The sequence below is a fragment of the Anolis sagrei genome, chromosome 2, assembly GCF_037176765.1.
Source record: "Anolis sagrei isolate rAnoSag1 chromosome 2, rAnoSag1.mat, whole genome shotgun sequence".
NCBI lineage: Eukaryota > Metazoa > Chordata > Lepidosauria > Squamata > Dactyloidae > Anolis > Anolis sagrei.
The window spans coordinates 44,482,116-44,507,856 of NC_090022.1; the positions used below are offsets into that span (position 1 = coordinate 44,482,116).

Here is a 25,741-nt window from a genome sequence, read left to right on the forward strand (position 1 = left end):
ACTATTAGTTCCAGCTTTGAGATGATGATTCTGGCACACTGAGAGCATCTGGGCAGATGAGAAATAGAAAGCTTTCCAAGGCGTTTTGGCAGGCTTAAAAGAGCTTGTTCTGCCCAAAGTCAATTTTAGGCAGCTGAGTGTTGAGTCCAGGCAGCAAAGTGAAGTAGTTCACATAGCTGTAGGTAGAATAACTGAACTTGAAGAACTGAGAGCTGAGCACATAGTAGGCCTGAGAATACTACGTATATGCCGAGAGCTGTTTCAGAAAAGGAATAATTCAAATGGAAGGAAGGAAGCATGATTTGTAAAGCAGAATAAACCAGGGGAATTCTTGAGTTAACATTTTTGTTTTTAACTGAAAATTTTGCACAGCATTGTTACAGTAAATTTGCTCATAAACACCTTTTTAAAATCCCTTTTCTGTACAGGAGGATATTCAGAACAAATTTATTCCTGTAGGAATCAGGCAATGTTTCCGAGCAACAGCTTGTTCTAAAATAATGTCATAATTTCTGTTGACTCACAATAGCAACCCCACATACCTTTTAGTGAAATGCATCAATCCCATGCATTTATTATTTCAGAAATTGAATCCCTCTACTTCAGCCAGGTAATCCTGACTTGTGAAATAACTGTTTACCAAATGAAATCAATAATGCTATACATTTATTTTTCCAGGTGATGGTGAACTGAAACTGGACTCTATATCATGCCTTGAAGTAAGTACGAAGCATTCCAACATTTTTATTTATTTCACATCTTCATGAAAATGTATGAGTTGTTTTGAGTTTCTGTTGACCATAGGAAATATTGTGGATATGAGCACCTGTGTACAAATGTTTACTCTTGGTAGTTTGAAGCAGCTTCAGAGGAGGATGGAAGTGTTCAGAAATCTTGACAAAGAAGATCTCCCACAAACTCCATTATGAGATTTTCTCCCTGTCCTTTTCTCTTCTCCCATTCCTCCCCACACTCACCTATTTCCCTACCAAACTGAGACAGGGGCAACTAAGTGAGGATGATTGCAGTCACGGACAATGATTGAAGTGCCAGTGTATGAAGACAATGTCTGCATGAAAGTTAACCAATTACCAGAACACATTTGGCAAGGCTGTTGCCTTTCCAGTCTTTGCCTGGCTTCTCTTCCCATCCCATATTGCACAAGGAAAAATAATCTCCTACCCCTCATCTTTCTGCTGGAGACATTATCTCCCTCTACAATATCTTTTTGAAACTGCATACTTTTGAAGATGCAATCGGGGAAAATTAATTACTGTAGATCCATATATTACATGAGGGAGCTGTTCCAGGACCCTGAATATAATATTGTGTAATCAGGAACCCTACTTTTCTTACCTGAAATGAATGATACCTTGAACTCCTGGCTGAAGCAAAGCATAAGATCACTCTGGAGGACCAAGAAAATGCTTAGAGAAATTTTCCCTCTCGCCTCCAGCGTGATTCTGTGGTCAACTTCTGATGAAACATTCAGCAAAATACTCAGCAGAAGTTGAGCACCGAAACATACTGGAGGTCTAATGAGAACACTACTCTAGCAATTTCTAGGTCTTCCAGAGTTATTCTATTGCATTCAAATGAAGCCATGTTCAATGATCTTGCATAATAAGTGGGCCTATTATATTTATTCTCCATTATACAAATGAATAATTTAACATAGCACATCACTGTCATATGAAAAGTTTTGGGAAATTTTGGAATTTTGACATATAAAGTGTATGATTTAGAACTTGAACTGATGGAGTAGTATTGATATTCATTGTCATTATCTTTGTAGTAAATATTTAATTAGTATTTCCTCTAATTTTTGAAAACTGAATTCTAATCATGGAAAAAAGGTGGATTATAACATAGCTACAAAATAACTGTCATCAGAGGTTCTGTAAATAATAACCTAGACTTTATTTTCATGCAGTTGACAATATTTGTGGAGACCTCATAGAGGAAGTTATTGAATGAATTTTGTGGTAAAATGAGACTTTAATTGAAATTGCAGAATATAATTATTATCCATAGCTAGTAAACATGTCTTTCTGGGACTACAACTCACAAAATCCCAAGTCTTCATGGCTTTTGGCTGTGCTGTATTTAGACTCCTCTGCTCCTCTGGAACCTCCCTCCTTACCTCCCTTCCTAGATGGCAATTCTCACCATTATTCCCCAAGCTTTTCCAAGATATGTTGTAATCAAGGTCTTCATAGAATTGTGTATTCCTATATGTTAAAATAATTTGAATTATACAAACATTTATCTTTATTTTTAAAATATAGAGATCTTCTCTGCAAATGGCAGTCTCTCATGAGTTTACCATAGAAAACACCTCTTCTTTTCCCATCATCCTCCAAAACATCTCAGAATGTTATTCACAAAGCTCATCTGGGGAAATGCAGAATCTGTAGTAGTGGGATTCTAGGATATTCAAGAATTTTAGAGGTCAAAACCAGTGCTTTATTTCCTCAGGCTCTATTAATTGAAAACCATTCCACAAAACTGAACAAGTTTGTTCTCTGGATACCCCTTGAGTTTGCCAAACCAGAAGAATCATGGTCCCAACCCCCCCCCCAAAAAAAAACCAAAACAAAACAAGGGTAACTGAGTAATGTTATCCTCAAATTTCTTTACAAATAAAATACATAGTACATCACCCAGGGGTTGTGGTGAGTGGGATATTTGTCACCAAAGAATAGGGGTTTTAAATACCTGTCTGGTTCACAGAATGCTATTTCACAGATCAACGAGGCATGGAAAGGTGCTATTTTGCACTTGGCTAAGCTTCACTATTCATCCTGGCAGAGCATTTCAGTAGGTAAGAACAGGACTGCATCACCTTTCCTGTGAGAATTCTTCAGACTAGCTGCAAGAGGAAGTTTCTTCATGGGATTTCTGCTCCCAACGTTTTGGAGTAGTGAGCGTGTGCATGTGTGGAGGACAATTGCCTGTGGAAATCCTGTTACCATGTCTGAGAGATTACTTCTGTCTACTCAAAGAGAAAGACTCCTGCAAATCAGTGAATGGTTTATCAGCAGAATTTTAATACGTCAAGTGGAAGAATAATATCTTGAGTATGTCAAGAATAATATTTCTTGAGCATAAGATTGGAAAATGTGTGGTCTTCTACATGTTATTTGATTCCAATTCTCCCCAGAACTAGCCAGTATTTGCTGACAGACCAGGTAAATAAGAGACCAGACAACAGGAGTAGAATGAAATAAGAGCAACTTTTTGAAAGGTGAAGTAAGCCACCTAGATGTAGTTCAAAAGAGAATCAATAATGAAGCAATACATGTATAATAAGTAGGGATTTATTTGTGAACAAATCCCAAACGTTGCAAACCAAATATAATAGATGGAGGCTTAATTGGGAATAAAATTCCAATACACTGAACACCAATTATAAATGAATGTGGCTTCTTTAATTAAACACCAAAACAAAAGCTGTAATGAAAGCTGGAACTTTCTTCTGGCCGCATAACCTTTTGAAAGAACTCTGGCACCCAACAAACTTATAAGCAATGTTAAGCCCTTGGCTTACTACAGGTATCTTTAGCTAGAATGTGCTAGATTCTCACTCGGGCCTGTGCACTGAGGTAACGCTGAAAGGATGTCTTCTTTAAAATATATACTGCCACCATTAAACCTTTGACTTCTCCAGTAGATTGCTTTTAAAACTTCTTACACAGAGGCACATGTGAGGCAGATGTTGTGAACAATAAAGCAATGATGTTTATTTAAGAGAACTTGAACAAAATAGGCATTAAGCTTAGTTGGTTTGAAATATTGTCTTAAAAGCATGTGGTTTCTTTAAGCAGTTCCAAATTTAGTTACAAATAAAACTCCTTTCTCCCTCCAGAGATTACTGACAGGATTTCTTCTCATGCCTTGGCTAATGGTACATTGCTCAGACCTGATTTGGGCCCCCAGTCTCCTTTGAGCAAAACACCAAAGCCTCTAAGAGCAATTCCTGATTAACATTGGTTGCTCAAAGGTCCAACTTGTATACTGGAAGGGTGAGAAAAATGTATAAAATTTCAAAGCCATTTTGGCTTCTAACTAGGGCAAAGACTCCCAAACCAGGCCCAAGGACAGGAGATTAATCCCACCCCCTCTTAGATCACTTGATTCCCAGGAGAAGCTGAGTGTATAAATAAACAGAAGGAGGAGGAGGAGGAGTTGGAGTTGTTCAAAATTCCCATCAAACACACAAAGTGCCAGTAGGTTGAACACTGAATCATAGCTACCCCCCCCCCCAGTACCTGTTGGAAACATACTTAATTGGCACCACCCAAAGCCAATAGTTACTTTGAGAAAGGAGGTGGACGGGTGGACCAAATAATTTCAAAGAGGAAGATGAGAGTGCATGGCTGACTTAAATAGTCGACAGAAGCCATTCCCCCCTCACCCATGGTTTCTGGCCAGCTTTGGATGCCAGCAATTTGATTTACCCCCCTCCACTGCTTTATGGTGGGATAAATGTCCTCACCATGGTGAAAGATCATAATGGCTACTGACCAACTGCACCTGGAGAGCTACATTTTCCTCATCACTGCATCTTCTGTTTACAGGCTCAGTAGGAGAGGCCACCTAAACCTTTATCCAATACATCAAAGTCTCAATTATAAACACTATATACCAACAAATTGTGGATAGGGAATATTGTATTTGGAATGAACCAGACATTGAACAGCATATTTATGAGCTCAACTCCTTGTTCACAGTGCAGCCACTACACCCCCAATTCAAGTAGAATCCCGTATATGGCACAGTAAAAACTGTCCATGTTGAGCACCTTCAGTTTCATACATTTGGCCTGCAATATTGGTTTTTGGAACCCTGTGGATAAAAATGCACATGGTTCAGTCTCCATTAGAAAGGGCATAGGGCAGCAGTAAAAGTGGAAAACAGCAAATGTTTTACAGCAGCAGTACAAGAAATGTCTTATAACCACTTGGTTGAACATGAGAGAGCATAGTTCTGCCACTGCACATTTCTTGGTCATCCAGGAAACATATTCTCTTCTTCTCCAATCAAGTGGTAGCAAAGTGTTTTGTCAACTGCCACCACAACAAAACATCCTGTGGCAGCATTCGAAGGTTGTTCATATGGACTTGATTTGCTAAGAACCACTTGCTCATCACAAACTGTACACTGTTCCTACTTGTTGCTAATGAAAGCTGGGTTGGGCACTTCCTATCTTGAAAGAGCAGGGCTAGAAGTAGGGCAGAGGGTTAGGGTTTTAAATCAGAGAAGGTTTTTCTGTGACTCTCCATGTCCTCCAGGGCATCTCTGATGGAAGTCAACCATAAAGTTGCACTGGAGGACCTAGAAATTTATAGAGATGTTCTCTTAGATATTAAATAGTGCTTTGTTTATTTGCATTTTTCCACTTTTGTGAGGGGTCCTGCAAAAGTGAAGGGCATGCTGTATTATGCTTCCATTATAATTCTTGTAGTGAGCATTTTGTGTGTGACATTAATGTGTTAAGACAGATGGAATAGCTGATTTTGAAGTTTTATATAGGATGCCTTGAAGTGCCTAAAGTCTTTACTCTTAAAACAAAAACTGCAGAGCAATTTACAGGAATATGTTGTATTTGGCTCTTCAAGTTTCAGAGTATTTTATTTATTACATTAACTATTTTTATAGGGAGCTACTGTCCACAGCAACACACCAGACTAGTTGTACATTCTGTGCTGTTTGCCAAGTCTTCACAATCATCTTTTGAATAATATGTAGGGGATTCTAAAATTTTGAAATCAATTAATAATCTACTGAATCATTCCCCCAGTGTTTGCCTTTTAATCTCAGATTTTATTACTTTGTCTCCACTGAGTGGTTGCAGATAGGCAGATCATTAAAATATTTATTTTGTCAATTGTTCTCCTTTTTCCAGATTTGAATTATTCATTTGTTTCTCTTGGGCTGCTACATTGTTGTCAAGAATGCTAATTGAACCTCTTTTATTGTTTGAAAGGAGAAGAGAGTAGAAGGTAATTTTAACAGGATGAGCCTGGTAGAACTAAACAAGTCTTTTTCAAAATATTATTTCAACTTATTTTCAGTTTTTTCTTTTGATAGCTATTTTTCAGGTTGTGCATCAGTTTCCCACTATGTGGAATGAAGTTTCTCTTCACATTTTAAGATAATCATATTAGTTTAGAATGAATGTAGTGTTGAAGGTTTGCTCATTTGCACGTGTGTAAGTAATCTTTGCATATTAAAATACACAGTACAAAGATTAAAAAATGAAATAATACACAAGTTTAAATTTTGTGATTAAAACTGGCTGGTATGCCAAAAGAGATAGGTCTTTAGATGGTTTTAAAATTCTGACAGCTCATTTAACTCATCCTGCAGGTCATTCCACAGTCTTGCGGAGGCCAATGAAATGGTCCTTTCGGTGATGGTCACTAGTTGAGTTCTGGAAGACTGGAGTAGCCACCTCCCAGAAGACCTCAGTGTTCAAGGCAAATTGTATGGGAGAAGGAGATCCTGTAGGTAACCTGGACCCAAACCATGTAGGGCTTTAAAGGTCAAAACCAAAACATTGTGCTTTGCCTGGAAACTAATTGGCAGCCACTTGAGTGATTTTAGTATAGGTGTAATACGCTCACTCCTAGATGTTCCAGTAACCAATCTGGCTCCTGTATTATTTTGAACCAACTTTCAAGTTTCTTAAGATGGTTACAAAGGTAGCCCAATGTAAAGTGCATTGCAAAAGTCCAACCCTGAGGTTACTGTTGCATGCACTACCATCTTTAGGTCCTCCAAATCTAGGATGGGGTGCATCTAGTGTATCAGCCAAAGCTGATAGTAAGCACTCCTGACCTACCTGTGCTGACTTTTGGAGAGATGAATCCAGAAGCACTGCCAAGCTGCAAACACAGTATTTCATGGGGAGTGTAAGCTCATCCAGAACTGGTTGATATGCATCCATCCCCAGATTAGGACCCTTGATGGCAAGCACTGTTTTCTCTGGATTCCATTTCTGTTTTTCTTCATCCAGTTCATTACATCCTCCAGGCATTCATTCAGAGGAGACACACTGTCCTTAGCTGAGTCTGTTTTGAAAGTATGGAGAAAAATATTTGGGGGTCATCAGCATACTGATAGCACTCTGCTCCATGCCTTTGGATTATGTCTCTCAGAGCTTTCATGTAAATATTAAAAAAGCATTGGGGATAGAATGGCACCTTGTGGGATGCCACATACAGCTCCTTTTTTCTTTTTTCTTTTTTTGAGGAGGAGGAACTATCCTCAAGCGCTACCACCTGGAGCCTGTCTGAGGTACCATTAGAACCTTTGCAGCACAATGCCTCCACCCCCCCCCCCCCGACATTCCAGAAGCATACCATGATTGATGGTATCAAAAGGTACTTAAAAGTCTAGAAGCAACTTTTGGGGCAAAAAGGGGACCAGCCCTGAGTCCCCTTAGGGAGAGAGGGCAGGTTAAAACTAAAAAAAAATAGTTTATCATTATTAGAGACTGGTCTGTAATTATGAAGCATAGTGTGTAGCAGTGGAACTTCTCAAAACTCTCCACATTTGAAAATACTAGTAAAGTAAAATTAGCAATTATTGGAAATAGATCCACCTATATCTTGAAAAGATGATAAATATGAACTTTGTAATGACACTAACAAATATATATATTGAACATGTCAGGTGAAGAATTAGAAAAGAAATTTGGTAATTTTTTATTTTATATGATAGTGGCAGCACAATTAGTATATGTCAGATATTGGAAAAGCCCAGAGTTACCTGATACAGAAGAATGGGAAAAATACTTCATTGATTTGCTGATTATGGATAAAACAAGAGGAGAGCAACTAGAAGATTTTGTTAAAGAATAGCATTCAGTGATCCAACAGCTCAACAATAAAGTAAACTTGAGTTGGTATAGAAATATATACAGAGGATCCTACAAAGCTGCAGGCAAAGAGGAAACTGATACTTAGAATATCTGATTCTCTTTTCTGTCTTACTCAAACAAATGCCAAAGAATCCTTAAATACCAATAGTATGTTAGAAATGTTAATGTACTCTCAGCAATTTGAAAATATAATAGAAGTACCAATATTATTACTGTATGCAACAAACATTTACCTTGTATGCTAATTTTAATATTTAAAAAAAAGAAAAAGAAAAAGAAAATATTAATTAACATCCCAGCTACTAGACAGGATTGTAACACCTATTTCCTTGTCACACTTGTATTTTGAAGAGCTTTGTGGTGTTTATCATGTATTTTGGAACACTTCAACAAAATTGTCTTTGTAATTTGATGCCTGCACAGCAAAGGCCTTGACAACAGTTCTGTATCCGCCAATCAATTCTTCTCTGATATCACCATTATACATGTTACTGAAGGGTCCTCATTATGGAATCTCGAGCCATTACATTCTGGGAAAGATGACAGACAAGCATTTTTTCAAGATAGAAATAGAGAAGAGCACCTTGCAATTCTATGATTTATGACTCTTGTTCTATGTACCTATAAATGCAGCACAGCAACAATTTCCTCCACTATTTAGATACTTGCCTGCTCTTTATTTTGTATATAAAACTTGTATCCTGTCTTTGTCCCTTTAAATACTTATGAACAAGCTGGGGTGAAAATTGCTGGAAGAAACATTAACAACCTCAGATATGCAGATGACACCACTCTGATGGCCGAAAGCAAGGAGGAGCTGAGGAGCCTTCTAATCAAGGTGAAAGAAGAAAGCGCAAAAGCCGGGTTGCAGCTAAACATCAAAAAAACCAAGATTATGGCAACAAGAATGATTGACAAGTGGGAAACAGAGGGAGAAAATGTGGAGGCCGTGACAGACTTTGTATTTCTAGGCGCAAAGATTACTGCAGATGCAGACTGTAGCCAGGAAATCAGAAGACGCTTACTTCTTGGGAGGAGAGCAATGTCCAGTCTCAATAAAATAGTAAAGAGTAGAGACATCAGACTGGCAACAAAGATCCGCCTAGTCACAACCATGGTATTCCCTGTAGTAACCTACGGATGTGAGAGCTGGACCTTAGGGAAGGCAGAGCAAAGGAAGATCGATGCTTTTGAACTGTGGTGCTGGAGGAAAGTGCTGAGAGTGCCTTGGAGAAGATCCAACCAGTCCATCCTCCAGGAAATAAAGCCCGACTGCTCATTGGAGGGAAAGATACTAGAGACAAAGTTGAAGTACTTTGGCCACATCATGAGGAGACAGCAAAGCCTAGAGAAGACAATGATGCTGGGGAAAGTGGAAGGCAAAAGGAAGAGGGGCCGACCACGGGCAAGATGGATGGATGGCATCCTTGAAGTGGCTGGACTGACCTTGAAGGAGCTGGGGGTGGTGACGGCCGACAGGGAGCTCTGGCGTGGGCTGGTCCACGAGGTCATGAAGAGTCAGAGACGACTGAACGAATGAACAACAATGAACATCATTAGGCCTCACAATACTCACATTTTGCATTTCTAGAACACTTCACATTACAGTCCCATCCCCCACCCCTGCTGTTGGTACAGTGTTCCCTCACTTATCGCAAGTGTTACGTTCCAGGACCACCCACAATAAGTGAAAATCTGCGGGGCCTCCTAGGAAGAGGCGGAGAAAGAGGCAGAGGAGGAGGGAGTTGCTGCTGCTGCGCTCTCACCACCTGGAGTGGAGATTAATGTCCATGAAGGCCAGGGTGGGCAAGCAAGGGAGGGCCCTCGCCGGGGAAGACAGGCTCCTGACTTCTTCTTTTTCTTCTCCTTTGGAGGACGAGGAAGAGGAGGAGGGAGAGGCCTCCCCTCCCTCTTCCTCCTGGCCTGAAGGGAGCAAGGTCCCACCACCTCCTGGAGCTCCAGCATCCTCCAGCCCCACCATTTGCCAGTGCCTGGCTCCCCTTTCCCCCCCTCCTCCTCCTCCTCCTCTTCCTCCTCCCCCCGTGGCTCCCCGGATGGGGGGAGAAAACCTACGAAATAATGAGTCCGCAGTAAGCAAACCGTGAAGTAGCAGGGTAACACTGTATACATTTCTGTGAATGGAGCCTTTATTCCATGTATCTGATGAAGTTGACTGAAATTCTTGAAAGCTTATATTAGAAACATCTTTTTCTCAGCTTCCAAGGTACTATAGAATTGATTTGTTATGCAAAATGATCAACACAACTTCTTAGGAAACAAGATTTGTTGCTGTTACTGATGAATTTTTGGTTTCTATAAGGATGGCAAAGTTAAGATAAGTTGTTGCCTATTTTCATGGTGTTTGTATTGAACTTCAAGATGATACCAAGAAAAAGCAAAAGGGAAAACTTGAGTTGCCTAAGGGCTGAGAAAAGTGGTATATAAATAAAGTAAGTAAATAAATAAATAAATAAAACTGAACTAGTAGAATGCATATGCTTCTATTACTTTAGGTATTTTACTGTTGTGCTGTTCAATTAATTTAATTTGCAATCAAATATGCCCAAAATTTAATTTGTTTTACACAGAGTACTTTTGCCTGGAATATTTTTTTCATAGTTTATAATGTACAAGTCACACCGTGTGGTTTACTAGTGAGTATTTAGTCTTTTCAGTTGCTGAATATTTATATTCTTGCATCAAGTGTACATGAATCCTACTATAATTCCCTAATGCAAATGTGACATTTTATGCTGAATTTGTAATATGCAAGAACAGTCAGAAAAAAACATGCTATTAAAGAAACCTATTAAAAAAACCTTTATACTCCAACACTGACTCTCCCACTCTCTAAGGAGTATATTAGCCTTAGCTCTCCCTGTGCCACTTAAGATTTCTTGAACTATTTATTTATTTATTTATTTATTTATTTAACTTGTATACCGCTACTCCCAATTTGGCTCGGAGCGGTTTACAGAAGCAGATTAAAACAATACAATTAGCTTTAAAAATAACAATAACAAAACAATAGGCGTCGAGAACAGGCATAGTCCGGGTTGTTCACTTAAAAGTGAAATTGATGAGCCTGTACAGAAGTTGGGTTGACTTAGTGGACCAATTGGAGGCTTTCCAAGCATACTGCACAACTTAATGATTCTTGTTCTGCTGGACAGTCATGGTGTGCTTCTTTCAAAGTTCACTTTGCTTTCCTGTAATAGGGACTTGCTTATTATTTCTTATTTGTTTATATATACAAGAGTTATACAGTGGCTTGATTTTGTCTGTCTTTAAAACATTATTTACAGTGGTCTAAATCCAATTGCTACATCCAACTGAACTAGACCCATTCTAGTAAGTAATGTAATATATGTAAGGATCACTGATTGAATTGGTAGCTCTAGGAAGGATATCAATTTGATCTAAGCTAATACCGTATCTTTTAATTTTTGTTTTATTGCTTAGTCACCATCTTTTCTGTTTAATTCAAGAAATACAAAATTTGTTTTTAATCACAGTAGCCTCTCTCTATCTGACAGTGTTTGATCGGTGGAGATCTTCCAGTTTCTCCTGCTGGAAGATCTCCACAGATCGATCAGTGCCATACATAGTGTTTTATCTGCTGGTTCATCAGTTGCAGGGGTGGGAATTAATAATATATTGTGCATTAAGTATAATAATAAGCTTTTAGAATGTTAAGAAGCTCCTAGATAGTTCAGTGACCTACCTGAGACTTCCAGGAATATACCAAGGGGAATAAGAAAGCAGCAGCACTTCCTGTTTTGCACCCCAGTAACTGATATTCACATTGTTCGTTTTCAAGTTCTAATTTGAGTTAAGTCAGAACAATGGTTCTCTATTACTGGTGCACTTTGTTGCAAGTGGTAACAGCTAAACAAACCATTGTCTTTTAGTCTATCATTGGATCTGAAAGTGATGCTCACCAAATGAGAGAAATAACCCACGCTTTTAATGTTCATTATCTGGCTTGCCATAGCAAAGTAAAGCCACAAACCTAGGTTCAGACATTACAATGAGATAATAAGAAGACATAGAGGACTTTAGCTGCCACTATTTGCATAAAAAACAGGCATCATACCTGTAAAGAATTTTACAAAGCCATTAAAGAATTTGAAGTGAAGTAAAGAAGTCACTGGTGCCTTTCTTTTACAATACTCCATTCTTTTCTGCACACCATGTTATCCAATTTTTCCCTATGATCAATGCCCTTTTTCATGATATTCCTTCCCATTTTCTTAATGTTTTCACTTTCTTCACCTACCACTCAGTGGTTACTTTATGGTAGGGGTATGAAGTTAGGTAATTAGGTGCTCCATTGACACCCTAGGGTTTGGAGTGCTAGACTTCCTACAGTGTCTCTGAGATAACTGTATTCCTCATGCCTGTAAATGCCCAGAAATATGTGTGTTTGCAAGTTCATTGCATTGTTTACATCTTTTGATCACTTTAACCCCAGGAGAAGTCAATTTTGGGTCACTATTTGTTAGGGGAAAAGTGTAGGAGTGTCTCTGGTCATAATGGCCTTTGACCATGACATCTTTTCCAACACCTCCTTGGGTGTAATATATTTGGTTTCTTTTTCTAGAAAAATAATTGGACCTTGGGCAGCAACAAAATAGCCCTGGGGTCCATCTGTGGCCTGTCGGTCACACTTTCTTCATCCTGCTGTAGGGTCTTATATTTTGAATTTTGACACCTATCAGTCCTTACCAACATTACCAGTGGTAAAGAATGCTGAGAGTTTTAGCCTGGGACATCTCCATGATTACTATTCTTGTTCTTAGAGATGGATAGTCCATACTTGCTATGCATAACAAGCACATAATAAATTAGTAAATCTTGTATATCTGCTCTCCATGACTTTTCTTCATCCCTCTGTAAAGCTAGCAATAATCACCATGACATGTGAAAGCAAATCTCATTGACATTTTGTTTTTGTGAAGAAGTGGTTCATTTTTTTCTGTTCTGAATCTACTGCAAGTCAATATTATGGGATGATCTTAAGTCAAGGTCAATCAATTTAAACTGTAGTCAATTTGATTCAGATCAATTTGCTGAAGAACCATTTTGAGTTCCATGGATTTTAATTCATCTATTTAAATATAAATACTTTTCCTTTGTGTATGTAGGTCACATGTAGAGCATGATTTTGAAGTTGAATTCAGTGCAAATAAACTTTCAAAAGATGTGTAAGGCTGCATAATTGCTGGCATGGAAGGCTGTCATTTACTGGAATTGAAATATATTATTCTACAGTTGTGTAAATATTCAGGTTGTACTTCTGAATGTTTCCCATTTAAGTATATGGCAGAAAAAGAGATAGAATGCTAGAATGTTTTGGCAGTTGAAAAAAAAATACAAAATGGGAATTTATGACTTTGTGTTCTCTAGCATTTCTCATAATATTTTAAATAAATATTACAAAATTTACAGACAGAAACACAATCTGTTACAACTCTGTGTCAAACCCATTCTTATTCATATGTAGACCATACCATTGAAATAAATGGGATTTTATTATAATTCCACATTCATTTTAATGGACCTGTTTTAAGTATGACTGATACTAGATTCTATCCTAAAGATCACTTAACCTCACCATTGGGAGAGATGTGAACACCTTCTTCAGATGTTCCATTTTTCATCTTCCAGTAGTAGTTTACATGCCTCTGAACAGAATAAAATCATTATGTATGTTTATTCTATTATATCAAGCTAGTATCATATATACTAATATATAATTTATCTTCATGTATAAGTTGAAGCAAAATTTGGGGCCAAATGTATAGATTTTGAGATGACCCATGGCTAAGTTGAGTTTAAAACATAGGAGCATGTAATGAATCCCTTTGCTTTCATTTTAATAATGCATTAAGGGGAATATACTTAAGAAGAGTTAAAGAGAAGAAGAGACTACCCATTGAGAAGCTGCAATCGGTAGAGGTTCCTTGTTGTCCTTTACAGGTTCATATCTGTACAAATAAAGGGGACAAAATATAAATTAGGGAAAAGAATGAGAAAGAGAGGGCAGCAACCCGCCTACCTTGCCCAAACTCATTCTTCAGCCTGAGCAGAGTTTATCAGGAGTAGGGAATGGGAGAGGGATGCCTTTCTATCTCTAGAAGGAATAACGGGGAGGAAACTCCTTACTTCTGACTCCTGTTATTGGCTTCTTGCTGATTCCACTGATGGATTTGCAGTCACACATCTTGTTTTGATTACGAACCTCATTAGAAAGGTTGCCAGAATTGCCACAAATCATGGCGATTCTGGGGGTGCATGTCGTAGGATGTAGGGAACCTATCACTACACACTCCACATCACCTGGTTCACCCATATGAGCATCCCACAGAGGAAAGTGTCAACCATCTGACTTCTCCCCATTTTTCCTGACGGAACACAGGAAGCCTCTCATGATCCTGCGGAGGTGGCATTCTACACTATATGTCCCGTTTAAGCATGGAGCCCCGCCAAAAGTAGTTGTGCATCATGTAATGGAAGCTGGCAGTTTCTGTGTTTAAAGGAGTGGTGAAGTGGAGCATGCTGCCAATTCTTCCCCCTTCTAATGAGGTCATAAGTTTGATGTTTGGATGCTAATTTTAAATTTCATGGATTTTTTTCTGTCTCTCTCTGACCTGGGCTGTATTCCACACTGTAGAATTATAACATTTTAACATCACATTTGCTGATTTTAATAATGTGTTTTACTGCTTATATTGCTTTTAAAAATTGTTTTAATGTATATGTTTATTTTATTATTGTTTGTTGATATGGTATCAAATTGTTGCTGATTGTTAGGCTGCTCTGAGATTTATGCCAGATTTATGCAATGCTATCTGGCATGATGTGAGTATATATGTTTGTTGTATGGATTATTTTTACTTCTGTAATTTTGCTGGAGAATACTTGTTACTCTATGTTATGTTATGTTATATCTTGTTATAGATAAGAGTCTAAGAGTTGCTGATTACTTCAACTCCTGAAGAAGGGGATCTCTTTCCCCGAAACAGGGTACAAAAATACCCGGGCACCCCTGTTGAATGCCATTCGGACTTTTCCTACAGAGACTCATTTTGAGAAGCAGTGCTCCATTTTCACTGGACTTAATTTGGATTTATTCCATGAAGATTTTTGAGAGTGGTGCTCCATCTTCAATATAGCCTCAGGACTCTATGCTTACTTTGTGTATGATTTACCTCATTGTATGTATCCCTGAAGCCTATATACAGTGGTACCCTTGTTTAGACCTGGAACTGTTACATTTGAGAGCGGTTGCTCCTTTTGATTTTGTTTTGGGCCACTGAATTGAGCTATATACTCGGGATTTTGTTAATTAGCATACTATATGCTCTTTTGACATTATATTTTGACATTCTACATAGACGGGAACTTATTTCTTTGTCACAGTGTAAGATAGGACTGAAATATCACCCCCACAGTCTCCACCCAAGTGGAACACACACACACAAAAGGATTGCCCTGAAACTAAGCAGGAAGGCAAGCAGACAACAAGCAATAATGTTGGGCAAAAGAACTACCACTTTTTTATGTCAAGCATCGGTATGTTATAAGACTTTAGAGCTACAAAACACAAATTGTCATATGTGGTAATTCTTGCCTAAGGACTATGTGACCCGCATGAAATGTAGCAAGAGATTTTCTTAAGATCTGGCACTGTAGCCATAACCTTTTGTTGTTGGCCTTGGGCACTTAATATTGTGGTTATGGCATATCTAGCACAGCACAAATGGCAAACTTCAGCAAAAAATACAGGCCATGGGTGAGATGTCAGCTATAGAAAAATGGAGTTGTTCAGGTTCACTAAAACATATCAGCATATAGCTGAATTTTAATACTTATTTTAAATCATCAACAGGACAAAGTTGAGCCCAGTATTGATGCTAGAAGGAAGGGCAAAACTTATTATACATATTTTGGTCTCTGTAATAGATGATCAGCTTGGAATGAATTAATTTATAAGTAAGACCTACTTGCTACTCCAATAAGTTGATAAATCAGCGTATTAATTTGCTAGGTTTCCTTTTGATAAAACATGAACAAAATATGTAATTTGTAGCTTAAAAAGTGGGAATTGTTGTCTGAATTCCGGCTTTATAAGTCTTCTTATAACTTTGATATTAACAAGTCTCCTTATAACATTGGTATTAGCTTCTGATATTAACTGCTGTAACATTGATATTAACTTCAAGGTTATCTAAATATGTGGAGAGAAGGGAGAGACATCAAAAAAACAGGCAAGGAGAAGATGCACAAAGGCAAAACTATTTAAAACAACAAGGCGATTTCCCTGCTTTTGGAGAAATAAGTATATTTTAAGCACCGTAACTCATCTAAAATACTGTATGCCTATTTTCCAAGGAAAATGACAATTCAAAAATGTTTCGAAATCACAGTGATGGAGAAATGAATACACACCTTTTAAGAGGGCAGCAGTGTATACTAGCCACTCGGTAAATACCATCAAAGTTCCATTCATTTTCTATTTTCTATTTCTTGAACAAATATATTTACACTGTAGCTATTTATCAAAAGTACAGCATTTTGAGCACTTTCATAGACTAAAACATAACAACAAGTGAACAAGTTGACATTTTCAGTTGAGGAGAAAGCATACTAAGTGAAAGAGCAAGTATGCATTTACTCAGCAGCAAAGGGAATTAGTCACAGATTGCTTATGTTTAAGGGTACCCCTGCATTACCATTGTGTTGGGTGAGCTTTTAGAATTTCTCCCTCGATATAGTACTACAAAGAAGCTGGTAGAAGATTCCAATAGAAGCACCATTTAAAAGCACTTGTTCAAAAATCAAGAGCTTGACTCCTAAAAGGTGTCTGAATGAAGTTTGAAATTCAAGAGTTGTACCCAAGTTCTGCTAATTTTTATTTAATAAAAGAGGAAAGGGTATTTTTGGCAACAAAGAGAGAGGTGGTGGCTGTCATGAGAAGAGTATGAAGAGACTACGATACTAGTTTGTGTAAGAATTACCCCTACTGAAAAATTAAATGTTGAGAGTGCTATAGGAAAAGAGGGAAATCATTTTGGTACGAAGAAGCATTTTATGGAAGAGAGTTTCTCTTCCAGGACTACTTACATTTGTTGAATATTTTACATCTGTTGAATAGGCATGAATCTGTTATTTTTTATGACAAAAGGTGTTATGTGCTTAGAATGAGGTTGACAGTTTACCCATATATTTGCCATTCTCATAAAAAATAGTAATTTGCTCAATTTTGTCATTGCTTGGAATATCCCCCCCCCCCCCAAAAAAAAAAGCATGGTTTTAAATAAGCAGTTCTGACACATGAAGTCTTTGTTTTGAAGCCTCAAATCAGTTGATGAAATTCATCTCCCCTTTCATGACAAAAAGTTTCAAATTGGAAGCCTTTCTTTACAGACTTCTCAAGGATCGGGGGCAACCCTGATTTAAACTTAATGCTAGGTTCAGTGTATTCTATTATGCCCACTTTCATGACTGTTAGATTAAAGATATAAGGTAAAATGCAGTGTGGTGGATCTGTTGCTCCATTGTCTCATTTCAGACTTCAAGCATAAAGTGTCTGTACATATAGTTTGCCCTCCGTGTCCATGGATTCATCCACAGCTTGAAAATATTCCTCCCCAAAATTCCAAAAAAACAAATCTTGATTTTGCTATCTATCTATCTATCTATCTATCTATCTATCTATCTATCTAGCCATAAATGCTCTGTTCGTTTTGAGTGACATAACTCAAAAAACAGCTGGACCAATTGACACCAAATTTGGCCACAAGACACCTACCAACCCAAGGAGTGACCATCACTCAAAAAATTGATTTTGTCATTTGGGAGTTGTAGTTGCTGGGATTTATAATTAACGCACAATCAAAGAGCAATCTGAACTCCACCAATGATAGTATTGAACCAAACTTGGCAAACAGGATTCCCATGACTAATAGAAAACACTAGAAAAGTTTGGTGGGAATTGACATTGAGTTTTGGAGTTGTAGTTCACCTACATCCAGAGAGCACTGTGGACTCAAACAATGAAGGATCTAGACCAAACTTGGCACAAATATTCCATATGCCCAAATATGAACACTGGTGGGGTTTGGGGAAAATAGACCTTGACATTTGAGAGTTCTAGTTGCTGGGATTTATAATTCACCTACAATCAAAGAGCATTCTGAACCCCACGCAGAACCCCCATGATCAACTGAAAATACTGCATTTTCTGGTAGTCTTTGCCAACCTTTCTGACACCCCCTCATGACCCACCCCCCGGGGTCCCAACCCCCAGGTTGAGAAATACTACCTTGAGGCCATCCAGTCCAACTCTCTTCATCAGGGCAAAAAAACATAATCAATAATGATACCAGTAGTTGTGTTTAGAGCCCTCTATTTTCAAAAGAACTCACAACCTGTCTTTAGATGCATAAAATAATATAGAATACATGTTGTGCATCCCTTATCTGAAATTTTTAAATCCAAAGTATTCCAAAATTTGGAATTGTTCACATAGATGGCCACATGAGATAGTGGCACCCTTCAATGTAAAAAAAAAAATCCATGCACAAAATTATTTAAAATATTGTCTACAATTATCTTTAGGCTATAATGTATATATGAAACATAAATGAATTTCCTGCTTAGAGTTAGGTCACATTTCCAAAATATTGCATTATACAAACTCACGTATTCAAAAATTCAAAGAAATCTCAAATCTAAAAGACTTCCGGTTACAACCAAGAATAAAAACGTGGTACTCAACTTGTACTATATAACTGTTTTAAAAGATCCACAGTAGAATATATTCATAATCTTAAAGGGGAAAATGCATGTATTCTCACCATCAGACATCATGTTCCTAAACCATATTGTAGTAACATAATAACATCATTGTCCATGCAAATTAAATAATTTGGCTCCAGTGCATCATGGAGACCATGACAACAGTGCTCTAGACTAGAGCACTCCTTAGTTTTTACCCCATGAAAATCAGGCTCAAAGTATGCAAGGGAGTCCAGCAGAACCTGGAACATACCAGTAGAGTTAAAGACAGTGTAAAAATGAGCTGAGAAATAGCACAACTTGAAAAAAATGTGGTAACAGTTAGGTAAACATGAGAAAATTCATTTATTCATGAAATAAAAGTAATCCACTCACCCTATCTGTCTTTCTGAAATGTTTGTTTACATTTTCTGTAAGCACTTTCCTGTACTTCCCAAGGGACGTGTAGTAGCTGGTAATGAATGAAAGTGCTTTATTGCACAGCACATATAGACGAATCCTTCCTTTTGCTTACTACAGCATTGTAAAATATTTATTAAACTTGTTTCCTTTCTCTTGGATAACATACTCTCTCTGTGCATACACATGAACTCAAATAATGCTGAAAATATTAAGAATGGTGCTTGTAATGTAGCCAGAGAACTGTAGCCAGAGAACAAGCCAGATTCCAGGGCTTGTTTCCAGAACTTAGGCCTGCTGTGCTTCAAATACTATCAAAAGGCATTGTTTCTCAACATTACAGGCTGTATATACTCACATTGTCATATATGCATGTATGTACCCTGATGCACCCAACTTAATTTATAATCAGCCACCCACGTAATATTGGCTTTTTGTAGCTGCAACATCTGTATGCAATAGGAGCCTTTGGTGGCGCAGTGGGTTAAACTCCTGTGCCGGCAGGACTGAAGACCAACAGGTCACAGGTTCAAATCCGGGGAGAGGCAGATGAGCTCCCTTTATCGACTCCAGCTCCTCATGCGGGGACATAAGAGAAGCCTCCCACAAGGATGATAAAAACATCAAATCATCCGGGCGTCCCCTGGGCAACATCCTTGCAGACGGCCAATTCTCTCACACCAGAAGCGACTTGCAGTTTCTCAAGTCGCTCCTGACACGACAAAAAATAATAATTAAAAAATCTGTATGCAATTTTGGACCTTTTCACATTAGGTAATACTCAGTTCTGAGACTGTTTGAGAATGATTTTGAACAGATTCCATCACATGACAATTGCCCCATCCCATCAGTATTCAGTAGCAATTTTTTTTTTTGCAAAGTGTTGTAGAAACAGATTATTTGCAGACAGAATTCTAATGGTGTTTTTTTAAAAATATTACAAATCTTCTCTTGCTGAAGAGCGGTTTTTGCGTGTGATAGGAAAATCTGTATGCATCCCATAGCAATGATATGACCTATCATCCTTGGGCAGAGTCTTATGACCACAGACTTTTCATGATGGAAGCTGCTGCTGTTTTTGTTTTGGACGTCAAAGGGGAAAGATCTTCAGGATTACTGATATTGCTAATTGCCATTTTACCTCATTATTTTTTTTAAAAAAAAATGTTTAAAGCAAAATCTGTGCAAATTCTTCCCTCGATTGCATCTGTATGTTTAACAGAATGTTACTATTTAAAGAAACTTTAATTATTAGTAGTTCAGGATTTTGGGGCGACATCACTGCGCATTCTTAAAAAATCCTTTCTTAAAGGTCATAGAGTGATGTAGGGGGTGTTTTGAACGGACTGGGAGGAGCCAGTCCTCCGTGGTATGATGAGTCAAAGTGCATTGTTTTCAAATGATAAGAATTGTAATAATCAGGTGTGATGAGGAGAATATGCAGCCTGTCTCAATACAGTATGCATCCAGTCCTTAAAAAAGGATACCTACTGATATAAACAGTTTATATCCCAATGTGATAAAGTCCTTTATCTCACACAATATTTATAACCAGGTCATTTGAGGGCTCAACTACACAAGTAAAGAGCTGAACAGTATGTTGAAAATTATATGCAAATATTTTATACTTTTACTCATTTATTTTGTAAAAATAAGATTGCGTGACTTAAAAACTTTATTTTTTTATTTTTAGTGTTATCCCAACCCAGTGATGGGAATTGCTTGCTCATTTAGATTGCAACTCCCAGTGTCCCTCACCACGGGCTTTGCTAACAAATTCAGCTGGACAGTTCTCATTCTTATTGCAGATGAGCTTTTATAGATATGTAATAAACTTAGACTTCAGTGTAAATTCAAGCACCTGTCTCTTGCACCTCTAAACACATTTTAAATGCTTGATTGAGAAAATTATGTAATGTTGATTATAGCAGTCAAATATTTGATCAAATAAATAACCAGCATTGAAGTCCATTTGGTGATTTAGAGTCAATATCTACCTGACTATCAGGAAAAAAATACATGTCATAATCGAGTACTATGCATGCAGTTCAGTTGGGGCTCAGGTTATTAAATTGCTATTGCATGCTTGTGATTCTGCCTACACCTGAAAATTCAACTCGCATTCTGCAGGTCTTGTTATTCCTCCAGTTTCTTAGTCCTAACTAATGGCAAGTATCATTATGATAGTTCTGGTGCAGTAAGAAGTAAGTAAAGAAATTTTACTTCAACTTTCAATTTAATAACCGTGTTTTATTGTTACATTCAAACATGGGCAAATTAATGTTAAAATTTTCGGCAATTTAGAAAGCAAACCACACTTGCCATTCTGGGAAACCCTAATCCTATTTTGGCCCACTATTTATTTATTTATTTATTTACAGTATTTCTATACCGCTTTTCTCACCCCTAGGGGGACTCAAAGTGGTTTTCTCACCCCTAGGGGGACACTATCACCCCCAGTCTCAGTGATGCATAAAGGCCATACCTCTCACCCTTGAGGAGATCATAAATTATATGTGTTTTATTTTTAAATAATTTGGCATTACTTAGGAGCAAGGTGAGATTTTGTGGGTGGCTTGGCTCACTCTTTAAGTTCCCCAGTGATTCAAAGATTAGATATTAAACATCTCTCTGTTCTTCCTGTATAAGAACGTGTTTTCTATGCAGTGTCTATTGCTACCCAAGTTTCCTTATACATTGTATTAAAACACAGCAATACAATAAACAAAACAAAAATGAAAAAAATACAAACAAAAAAGACAGTAAAAATGGCAATACTTAACACACCTTACCAGTCAGCTACTGCTTTCCCAATTGATTGGTCCAATTAGTTGGCTAGTTTGGCAGAACTCTGCCACCAGTGTGTTGCCATGTAGCTAGCTAGATGGTGCCAAGTAGCTCTTCAGCTGGCACTCTCATTGCCAGCTGGTGCATCAGTCCCAGAAGATATATCAGTCCCATTGTTAAAGTGGTGTCAAACTCCATTGATCCTACTGTGTAGATGTATCTCTTTTTTACACATGTTCATTTTCAGCTCCGTAGTTTCTCTGATTCATGTTTTGTCCAGCAAAATAAAAAAATAAGTTACTTGTTAGTTGTAGGGAAGACCATACATCTATTAGTAAGAATTATATTTCCTTCTTTCTAAATAACTATCTGGTACAGTGAAAACATGTATCTGCTGCCAATGTTCTTTGCATCAAATATTTTTTTCTATTCATTTTTTTCTGTAAAAAGTATTTCTATAAAGGTGCATTCTCTTCTGGCTGTTTAACATTAATTATCATCTAAGAATAAATTGGGCAACAAAATTGTCCTTCTTTAACCTTAGGTTCTCAGTGTATTTAAATGTTCACATTAAACTTCTATTTCTTGGTTTCCAGTTTATAAACAAGCTTTTTATATATATATAAATATATATATATAAAACCTTTGTGCCAAACATAGAATGATTGCCTTAATCTGTATACTGAATTCAATCGAATCACTGTGGGTTGGGGTGTGAAATTATGTCCATGGGCTCTATTTCATCTGCTATTTTCCATATTTTTATGAAACTTTTTCATTGGGTTGGTATTTGAAGTGCTGAGGCTGTAAACACTGCTTTAAGCTTGCAAATAATTAGCTTATCTCTTCTCAGAAGTCAACTTCAATTTTAAAATTAGGAGGTCAGTTTAATTAGAGTCTCACAGAAAAAATGTCTGAAATCTGCTCTGCTAAGTTTCAAATATTTCAATCCTTCTGAATAGCAACAGCAACAACAGAAACATTTATTTCTTACTTGCCTATGCTCAAGTTCGAGGTGAGTTATGACATAGTTGAAAAGTCATAGATAAAGCATAAGATCATTAAATCACATATATTAAAAGGCATATACATAAGACTAAAACTCATTAAAATCATTCATGCCAATGGTAGATAGCATTAAATAATAATGATAACAACAACAACAACAACAACAACAACTATGTTATTTCTTACCTGCCTCTCTTCATGCCTCGAGGCAGGTTACAGAATAATTAAAACACATAAACATTGCAAAAATATCACAAATACACATCTTAAATTTTATTTTTATAAAATATACATATTAAAACATATTTCTATAAAATACATATCAAAATACACAAAACAGAGATTAAACACGATATTAAAGAACATGAGTTTTAAATTCATGCTTAAAAACTGGTTGGGTAAGCCTGTTTGGCTGCACTTTTGTGGCTGCATTGTTCTATAATTGTATTTCATATATTTTAATAAAATATTGGCTATGCCAGTCATAGTCTAGCATATATTCAAGACTAATGAAATCATCTGATTTAAACATACCATACATGTTTGCTGAGTGCAAGTATACCTCAGTTAATAAGTGAGATAGAAATAACATGGAAAGAAGAGGGATATGTTCCTACACCATAAAAAAGAAGAAAAAAAGTTCAATATGTTTCCACAAAGTGCTTTTTTTAGTGAAAAATAGCATGCACATGGGAAATGAATTGATCAGGTCAGTTGAGCCTGCATATACAACCAAAAGCATTTTGAAACTTCTAAAAAACTTCGGAAAGTTTATTCCCAAGTGAATCCTGGAATGCTTTTCTTCCTTTCAACAGCCTACACTTTTTCTTTGATTTCAATTTTGATGGTAAAACTTTCAGATTTATGCTTTGTCAATATTGCAGGGTAGCTGGTGAGACAGGCTCATATGATTTTCTTTTGCTTCTGTTTATCTCTTCACACATGTTCAGTAAATGATATATAACAGTACATGAAATCTCGGGGAGACAGAGGGGAGGGCAGTGGAGAGCCAAGGCATAATAAGACACTGGCCAGTGTAGAGTTTGGAAGTTGGATCATTTGTTGAGGTAGTTTACAACAAGCATATCAATCAATTACACGATTGAACTATACCAGTGGTTCTCAATCTGTGGTTCCCCTGGTGTATTGGCCTACAACTCCTTGACCTATTACAGCTTTTAGGATTTCTGGAAGACCCACAGGTTGAGAACCCCTGAACTATACTAATTATCAGCATGTTATCTGCCCCTAGTAAAAATTGTTGTTATACAAAGTCCTCAATAACCTGGTTCCATGTTACTTAAGGCTCCATATCACTTTGCCTATTCATTGAAAACTATAGATCAAGACCTACTAGTTGTGCTGTTCCCTTGTATAAGTTACGTTTGGTGCAATCACAAAAAAATTCTGTTACAGGATTGTGGTTATGTTGTTATTCTTTTGGAAGTCCTTCCATCTGCAGTACAGTGACAACCAAATCTGATGGCATTTCAATATCTGTTAGGAAGTTACTTGTTTTACCAGAGTTTGGTGTTTATACTTTACTTTGTGATGCAGGTGGGGAGTATTATGAATTATTATTATTCATTATTATTGTTCAGCCCTCTGGTTTTTTGATAAACAGGACACAAATATATGAAAGAACTTTGATTTAATCATTTGCATGGAGCACAACTATAATAGCACTTGATAATTGCAAGGGGTTTGGTTCCAGCACCTCCCCCTCTATAGATATCAAAATCATGGGTGATCAAGTACTATTATACACAGTAAAATCATGAAATTGAGGTTTGCTTTTTGTATTTTGGGGAGGGGACATTTTCAGTAGACACATAATCTGTGGCTATGGAGTGCTGACTGCTCATAAAAAAAATTACATCTTGTGGAAACTTTTTTGGAAGTGAAGCTTTCCATGTTTAGCTTATGTAGTCCTCAGCAGACAAGCAGTCTACTGGCATGGCTATATTTGAAGCATTACCAGTTTGATGGAACTAGTGAGAGCTTATTCTGCACGGGTATAGACTCTGAAAATATATGGTATTTTCATGGCATGGTGAAACCATAGAAAAGGACTTCGTGGTTGTCCACATAAATAAGGTATATAAGCAATTTAAGTTATTTTTTAGAAAAGAGAAATGAATATTTATAAATATATTTTATGTGTCTCCATAACTTACAGATACAGCACATGCAAATAAATGGATAAAGAAACCATCACTTGCACAAGATGGTACTAAAAGGCTCCATTTCATGCTTTGTATTGTCCTGCTATGTTGAGAACCAATTTTCAGATGTCTTTCACTTTCATTTCTGTTCCACCTTCATTGTGCAGTTTCAAATTCTAAAGCTGTTTGCGCATTCAACCAGCCTCGGCTGTGGAGTATTTTGACTAATGAGGTGTTGCTACCAGCAGTTCGACATTTCTTGTAACTGCACTGAAAAACAGCCAAAGTTCATTTAAAAAGGAGAGAGAATGCAGGCTGTAAAGATTGCCAAACCAGTAAGAGGCACATTTATTTTCATGCACTCTTCTGAAGGAAGAATCAGAACTGGCCTAGGATCAAATTAAATGTTCCACTTAGTGAAAGATGTCAGCTAGGAATTGATAATGCATTCTGTCTGAATGGCTTCAGCATTATTGTCATCTCTCTGTTGCGCAAATGGGCTCTGAATGTTACAGAAATGTTAAGGTATTGGGAAAAGTTTTAGGTTTTGTTTGGGTCTTGGTTTTGAATGTTATTTTCCAGCAGAATTTTCAGTTTTAACTTTCTGGTTAAGAGACAGAAAGCATCTGAGCCATCGTATTTTCAAACATAAAAGCTATCTATTTCAGTTATATACTACTTTTCTTCC

The 25,741-nt window shown here is 37.2% G+C and overlaps 1 protein-coding gene across 8 annotated transcripts in view; it reads left to right on the top strand.

Annotated features, from left to right (window-relative positions):
- Positions 1-25,741, top strand: part of LOC132769389 (contactin-4) — a 643,374-nt gene that overhangs the window by 63,224 nt on the left and 554,409 nt on the right. For 7 of the 8 annotated variants that reach the window (XM_060766321.2, XM_060766322.2, XM_060766323.2 and 4 more), the window contains exon 2: positions 679-719. The gene's annotated coding sequence lies outside the window, so the exon portion shown is untranslated. Of the gene's footprint in view, positions 1-678; positions 720-5,536; positions 5,547-25,741 lie in introns of those variants that run through there. The other variant, XM_067463475.1, reaches the window with a different exon arrangement.